Genomic DNA, 8,396 nt, shown 5'->3' with positions numbered 1-8,396 from the left:
GGGTGAGCTTCAGTTCTGGAGATCCAACGATTTAAAATAAAGAAAGACCGCAGTGGGTCCCATCTGTCAAGCCACCAACGTGGACTTGCAAACCATATGTTAAACGTTGCCGTGGGTGCTGTAATTTTCAAATCACAGCTGAAGGGCCAAACTGTTTTAGGAACATTCATTCAAGAATCTCGGAAATTTGACATGGCATGGTACTTGTTATTTCAAAATCTTATGGCGCTCAAATGATCTTTGAAAAAGTTATATACTAATCATGATTCTCAAGTGAGCATCATATATAAATCATGACACTTAGTGATCCAAAAAAGATTATAATATTTAAGTGATCGCCGTATAAAAATTATGATGTTTGTATCTCCCATTTGATTATTTCTCTGCTTGACCGATCACGAGCACCAATGTCTAAGTCTCTTCCCTTTCCTCCACTGTTAAGTGGTCATGTACTAATATCTAATTAATGTTGACTGTTAGGTGACAATATGTCTTGACTTTTCATTTATCATATTCCAAACTTTTAGAGGTTTATTGACAGAAAGAACCTCAAATCAATCCTTTGAGTGGAAAAAAAAAAAAAACACTCGGTTCATAAGGAAATATTGAAGTTGTTTAATTATTTTGCCAACCATAAGTGTTCGATTAGAATATGTGAAATTACTCCTTAATCTGTATGTCCATTATGACAATTCGAAAAGGTTACACCTAATTTTTAAAAATAATGTTTTGACTAATTAAAGTCATCAGGGACGTTCACTTTGTAATTAAGGTGATAAGGACCTTTTGCATAGTAACTACCTAATATATGGAGAATAAGTGCACATACTAGGAAAAAAAATTACCATATGAAGTTAGCATTCTCCTAAAGTACGCAATTGTTTTCGCTACAATCTAGGGCCATAGGTGTGAAGGTTAAGCCAATGAAATATCCTACAAAATCGGTTAAGCTTAGGCCCCGCATAGCCGACTCTAACTCGAATAGCATGCACGCAATTTGTGGGATTCGAACGAACGATTCCCCAATTTCGAGCTGAAACTTTTGCTATGCCTCAACCAAATGCACCAATCCTGGAGTTAAGTAAGCATGACATTTTTTTAGTAATGAGCAATTTTACTTTACATTCCGTAACACTTCTTAAGAAAATGATTATGTCTACATAAAAATTACCGTACTACAGATATTCAATAATTGTACGAGAGAGATGCTCAGTAAGTATAATGTTAAAGTAATAGTAGCATATGATGGGTATTCATCATATTGGCCTCGGATATAGTTGAATGTTAGCTGGCCAAATTTCTATGCGCCTATTAGTCTCACATGACAAACATGCCCATCAAAATTGTTATGTTTTTTTGGTCCAAACAAAATTGTTAGGTTGGAAAGGTCAATTTACCCTCAATTGGGTAGATGCATTATCATCGTTCGAAAGTATTTTGACTAAGTCAAAACAACAAAAGTCATGAGGCACACATTTCTTTGTAATTAGCTTGATAAGTATATCCTAGTTAGTAGTGTATAAAATGCAATTTTCTCGTCGTATCGAGGAAAACCAAAAACCCCTTTGTAGTTGGCCAGTACATCCTCTAGTACTTTTTTTATATTTTAAGAGGGGCTTCCATCATCAACTAATCTAACCATAAAATTAGATGTTTGCCGTTGAAAAGCAATCCGTACCGATCAATTTCTAATATGTTGATAAGATTGCGTATTACTCTAAATGTGTGCTACTTGTACTTGGTAAATGTATCTATTATAGGGGTAAATGACTTTCATATATGATAAAACTTTCATATGTTGTAGAGACATTTGTTAATGGCAAAAACATGTTATTTTTAGTGCTATTTTTGTTTTATCATAGCAATATCAACAAAAATCAATGAATGATTTGAAAAATATTTTCCTTAAAATGAACACTTATATCGCTTATAAAAATGAATGAATAAAGAATACATTTGATCTTTCACGAAAATATCCATATATAAATTATCGTCCATAATAAGAATATTTTTAATTAACTAATTATTTCAATCCCTACAAGCAATCATATTTTAAAAAATATTTTTCGAATCTTTCATTTTCTGCGAAATAAAAGGAGCCTCATGTCGAAAAACATATTTTGGGGCGGTTTTAATGGTCAAACGACTCAAACCAATGAAGGCGATAGGTTAGGCTTAGATTTCTACCCGGACAATTAAAATTCAGGAGAAGAATACAGTTGAAGTTCAAAAAGGTTTACTAAAGTGTATACAAGCTGGGGCGAGTCACTCGTTCATGTACAATGCAAACGAGGCGAAACTTACATATGGTGATTCTCTTTGATAGCTGTCATTTTTACAGGACAAAAAGTGGATTTCATTTGAGAATTCATTATGTAATAATTTTTGGATGATTGTAAAATTATTAGTATGTTTTGGATCACAAAAAAAATAACGATTAATTAAGTATTATTTTGAGGTTTACTCTTTTAAGAATTTATATCTCACGTGTACTTTTATTCTCAAAAATACTCAAAAACTGTTATGTTAGCACAACCTAACTCGTTTCTGTTGACAGCATATCTCTCAATACCAGAAGCAAAGAGCGAGAAAACGGAGAGACAGAGAGAATGATGACATGGATACCGGAGAAGAAGAGAGAGTTGGAGGCAGAATGGTTGCGCCCAACAAAGGATGAGGGATCAACGGCTAAGATTTAGTACCAGCGATCCAAACGATCTAGAACCTTGAGAACGACCCCAATGCCACGCCGAGGAAGAAAGAGGAGGTCGAATGGTAGCAGACTGCTCCACGTCGTCACTGGGCCAAAAATAAAATTTAAAGAAAGATGGCTGCCTCGGTCGGTCGGTAGATCGTTATCTTTCAATAAATGCTGACTATTACTTGAAAATAAGTCTTGATTTTTCTTGTGCATGCCAGCTGGGGGGCGATTTTTTTGAGCAGAGAGCTGGGGGGCGATTGCAATAGCCGTGACTTTGATGTGATGTGACTTTAGTCTAGAACCCACATGTCCCCATATCATATTTGTATCTTCCCTGTAGTATGGTTTAAATTAGCAATATTTATTCACTCTTTCAAGTCCCGCACGACGTCTCCTCTTCGAAATTTGGATGTCACGATTTTCTTTGACAACTGCCCTTTTTTGTGTGATAGAAAATAGCCTAATTCCCTTAAAAAAAGCTCTCAATTTTAGATTAAGTCCTAAATTTATTCCGAACGTTTTTTTTTTATCTAAAAAAAAATCCCAACTTTAAAGGTTCAGTTTTAAATCTGTTTCGAAACATTTTTTATCTCAAAAAATATCCTAAACTTTATACAAAGTCCCAAAACTATCCCGAACTTTTCTTATTTAAAAAAAATCAACGATTTTTATTATAATCTCAATTCTGCCCCATTAGCCTTTTATCCAAAAATTATCGTTAATCGTCTCTAATTTTTATAACCTAGAACGGCTTCATTTTGGAGGACATCTTTATTGGAGTAAAATTGTTATCCACATGAAAATGCCATTTGGGTTCGTACCTATCATCCTAGTACTTTGCTAATGTGAGTTTTTTTATCGATGTGAAAAATGTCACGTCATGCTAGGACTAGACCGCTAGGTATAATTGCAAACTTGTGATTTTTTAGACAAAACAAAATTCGAGACAGATTTGAGATTGTACCTAAAGTTTTTTTTTTTTTTTAGAGAAAATTAAGTTTGGGGCAGATTTGAAATTGCACCCAAAGTTAGAAATTTTTTCTAAGACAAAAAAAAAAGTTCAAGGTAAAATTAAAGTCGAACTTAAAGTTGGGAGTTTTTACGCAATTAGGCCGATAAAAAGTTGATTTTATTCTTCTCTCTTTCTCTCTCTCATATAAAGAAAAAGTAGTTTTTCTTGAAAAGAATTGTTTATATAATAATCTATGAATAATTGCAAAAATAATATTTTATTTTTTCCCACAAAAATATAATAATTTAGTAAAAATTTACATGAGGTCTACTTTTTTAAAAAAAGGTTAATACCACAAAAAATTCTAATTTGATATATCTGTAATAAATTTATTTCAAATTATTATTTTGACCATAAAAATTTTAAATTAGTATACTTGTACAATTTTTTTTTTGTCAGATGCCAGTTGCATTAGCGGTGACTTGAAGTCTTTTTTACACTCCTGCTCTGCAGTGCCTTGTAATGGCGGGACAGTACCATGACTTTTCTCAGAACCCCAAGCCTTCACCTTCACTAAGGGGTCTGACTCCAGGTTCATTGGAATAAAAGGGCCCCAATAATGTGTGTTATTTATAATACGGGTGATAGAAAGAAATATATGATGAGTCTGTATAGATAAATATTATTCTTTCCTCAGTGAGTCAGATGTTGTCTCTTGAAATGTCCATAATTTTCAGATTTTGGTGATAGAAACACAACTTTTTATTGATGACTAGTATCATATATCCAACAATTTAAAGCCTTACCAAAGAGTCAGACCACGAGGAAGAAAAAGAAAACTGATGCAGACTATGAAGTTTAGTATAGGGCTTAATTATACACCAGTCAATTTCTCGAGTATAGGAATGGATGGTTTTCTATATCATTGTTCCTTTAATGGATATGTCACCATCATCAAAGTTCATGTCTCCGTCCTTTCATTCATCACTAATGGACGGACATTGATTAGATATCCGTTCTTTCTTCCTTTCCCACCGTTAATGTACTAGTCCTAATCCATCCTTTCATCCTTTCTTCCACGGTTAATAGAAAAATATTGACTAGGTACCAATCCTAGACTTGCACATTGCGCAAGTCGATGAGATCATATTTAAAATATAGAGGCAACATCATAATTAAGCTAACTGTTAGATTAGAATGTCAATTGTAACTGCCACATTAGATGTAACTTCAACTAGAATTGATAGATCATAATTTTTATTGAATACTGATACTCTATGCTTGATAAAGTTAATAAGGAAAACAATTGTGAACCACAAGTGACATTGCTTTGTGGTCCTTCATTCTAATTCTCGCTATCACAAACGCTTGGGTCCGTTTGGAGTCTTTAGTTCTAACATTCATGCTCCAAATGTTGCAATTTTTTTTGCTTTCAAAACTATACAATTATTCACAAGTAGAGTTATTTGTTTTTTTTCATAATCTATAAAACCTAATTATTGTATTTTTCAAGTTTTTTTAGGGAAAGCAAAACACAGAAAAATGTACCTAAAAAGTCCAAGCATATGGAACAATTTAACTATAGAAGTTAGACAAAAATGATAGTGGAATCTTTTTGGAATCACTCTTGCATATTCCGAGTTCTTGACAATCATTCTAAACAACATTGTCAATATGAACATAAATCTTAAGGGAAAAAATGAATCTCGTTGAAATGGATTATTTTTTGCATTATTACTCCTTTGCTTAACTGATCACCATCGACAATGTCTAGTCTCCATCCTTTTCTTCATCATTGATGGACAAACATTGATTGTCTACTAGTATTTTCATCCTTTCTCCACCGTTAAAGGACAAACATTGATTAGATACCAGTCCAAAACTCCCTCCTTGTGCGGATCAATGAAATCACGTTAACACAATAAAAGTAGCATTATAATTAAGCTACTTGAATAGGAAAAAAAATTGAAGTTTAGTTTTCAAAATGATATAAAGATGGAAATAGCTCTAAAATGTAACATAGTCATGTTATTTATTTATATCGAATAGCTTACTGACATATTGGATGCATACCACGAGGAAGAAAGATGAGACCGATATGGACTATGGGGCTTGGTAACCTAGTCTTAGTTTAGGCCTTAATTAAACACCAATCGATTCATTACGTATAGAAATGGAAGATTTTCTGTATTATTGTTCTTTTAGTGAACCAGTCACCATTATCTTTGTCCACGTTTTCATCCTTTCCTCCACCTCTAGTAGACTGGCATTGATAATGTATCCATCTTTTCATCCTTTCTAACTACAAATGGTCCTTTCATCCTTTTCCACTGCTAATGTAATAGTCCTAACTCTTCCTCATGGTTTCTTCCACCATCAAGGGACAAACATTGACTAGGTACTAGTCAATTGTGATTGTCACATTAGACGTAATTTTAATTAGAATTGTTAAGAGCATAACTTCTAATGAATGAAATCTCTTCCGCTCTTTATTAACATTTTAAACTAGTTTGCTTTTTAAATACTAATACTCTGTACAAGACAAAATTAATCTGGGAAATGATAGTGAGCCACAATCGACATTGCTTCGTAGTCCCTCATTTTGAGTCCAGTTATCGCAAATGCTACTAACGAAAATTATTATGTCTCTTATCCCCCATTTGATTATTTTTCTGCTTGACTGATGACGAGCACCAATGTCTAAGTCTTCTTTCTTTCCTCCACTGTTAAGTGGTCGTGTACTAATATCTAATTAGTGTTGACCGTCAGATGGCAACATATCTTGACTTTTCATGTATCATATTCCGAACTTTCTCAAGTTTATTAACAAAAAGCCCCTCAAATCAATCCTCTAAGTGAAAACAAAAAACTCAGTTCAGAAAGAAATATTTGAAGTTGTTTAATTATTTTTCCAACCATAAGTTTTAGATTAGAATTTGTGAAATTACTCCTTAATCTATATATCTATTATGACTTTGAAAAGGTTGCGCCTACTTTTAAAAATAATGTTATGACTAGTTAAAGTCATCAGGCATGTTCTCTTTGAATTAAGTTGGTAAGGACCTTTTGCATAGTAACTACCTAATATATGGAGAATAAGTGCACATACTAGAAACAAAAAATTACCATATGAAGTTAGAATTTTCTTAGAGTAAGCAATTGCTTTCGCCACGGTCTACAGGTGTGGAGTTTATGCCAATGAAATATCCTACAAAACCGGTTAAGCTCAGGCCTTGGCTTGTGTTGGTGGCTCTAACAACTTGCACGCAACTTATGGGATTCAAACGGATGATTCCCCTGTTCTAAGCTGAAAATTTCACAATGCCCGGACCAACTGCACCAATCCTAGAGTTAAGCAAGCATGACTTTGTTTTTAAGTAACGAGCAAGTTTATTTTGCATTCCGTAACACTCCTTAAAAAAATGATTAATCATACTGTAGATATTCAATAATTGTACGAGAGAGATGCTCAATAAGTATAACGTTAAAGAAATAGTAGTATATGATGGGTATTCATCATATTGGCCGAGGTTTGAGTGCAGAAAAGGATGACGAATCAATGGGTGAGCTTCAAGACTGGAGATCCAACGATTTAAAATTAGAAAAAAAAGTTCGCTGTCTGTCTTCTCAATCAAGCCACATCTATATATATATATATATATGAGTGTAATAATTTTCAATCGACAAATTAAACGTCAATTTTTTTTTTTTACAAATGTCCACCAAAGTTCGAAAAATTCAACATGTCATAGCACTTCCTGTTTTAAAATGTTACGGCACTAAAGTGATCTTTGAAAATGTTAGATGACACTCAAATGGTCAGGAAAAAAAAAAAAAAAGCCAAGGCTCTCAAGTGGCACCATACATAAATTATGGTACTTAATGATCGAAAAAAAGTTATGATTCGCATATTTAGAAATAAATTGTTGCCGATAAAAAAAATTGTAATTAGCTAATAATTTTAAGCGATACAAGAAATTATATTTTAAAAAATATTTTCGAGTCATTCAATTTTCGCGAAACAAACGGAGTATTAGAATCAATACATGTTTTGCAATGACGGTAGTAGGTTGGGCCTAGATTCCTGCTCGCACGATTAAAATTCAAGAGTATAATACAATTGAAATTCAAAAGAGGTAGGCCAGTTTGGGGTCGACCCTAAAATTGGCCAATGCTGTTTTAGGCTGTTAAAGGGGTGACTAGTTCAATTTATGATATCAAATAGGGAACCAGATTTGATAGTGTAGGTTGCAAGTTCTTGGTTTGGAACGTACTTATCCTGAAACATCACTCCCTAGTAAGAAGATACAGATAAAAATATAAGTGAAATAAATGTAGCGATTTTCTTCTACGGCTACTCTTTTTGCACCATAAGATGTTCATCCCATTTTTACCTATAGCTTCAATCTCTCTCCCTCCCCCTCACTATGAAGGAAATTGCTGCTTATCTTGTATCATTTTTAATTAATAGATTATTTGCGATTCACTCTTCTTGTGGAGTAAATACCGACCGACTGAACTACATAAATCTCTCGTACTATTTGTTGTTCATAATTAATTTCTCTAGTAATATCATTCGATCGCATAGGATTTAAATTGCAAGATCATTTGGTTTCCACGTAATTTTACAACAATAACCAATTTGGCTAAATATTAATCTATTGGTTTATTCCCACGTTATAGCAAAAATATCTTGTATGCAATGCTCCACATGCTAAGACATTTCCCCGCCGCTTTCGGCTG

Source organism: Rhodamnia argentea, chromosome 5, assembly GCF_020921035.1.
Source record: "Rhodamnia argentea isolate NSW1041297 chromosome 5, ASM2092103v1, whole genome shotgun sequence".
Taxonomy (NCBI): Eukaryota; Viridiplantae; Streptophyta; class Magnoliopsida; order Myrtales; family Myrtaceae; genus Rhodamnia; species Rhodamnia argentea.
This window is presented reverse-complemented; position numbering follows the sequence as displayed.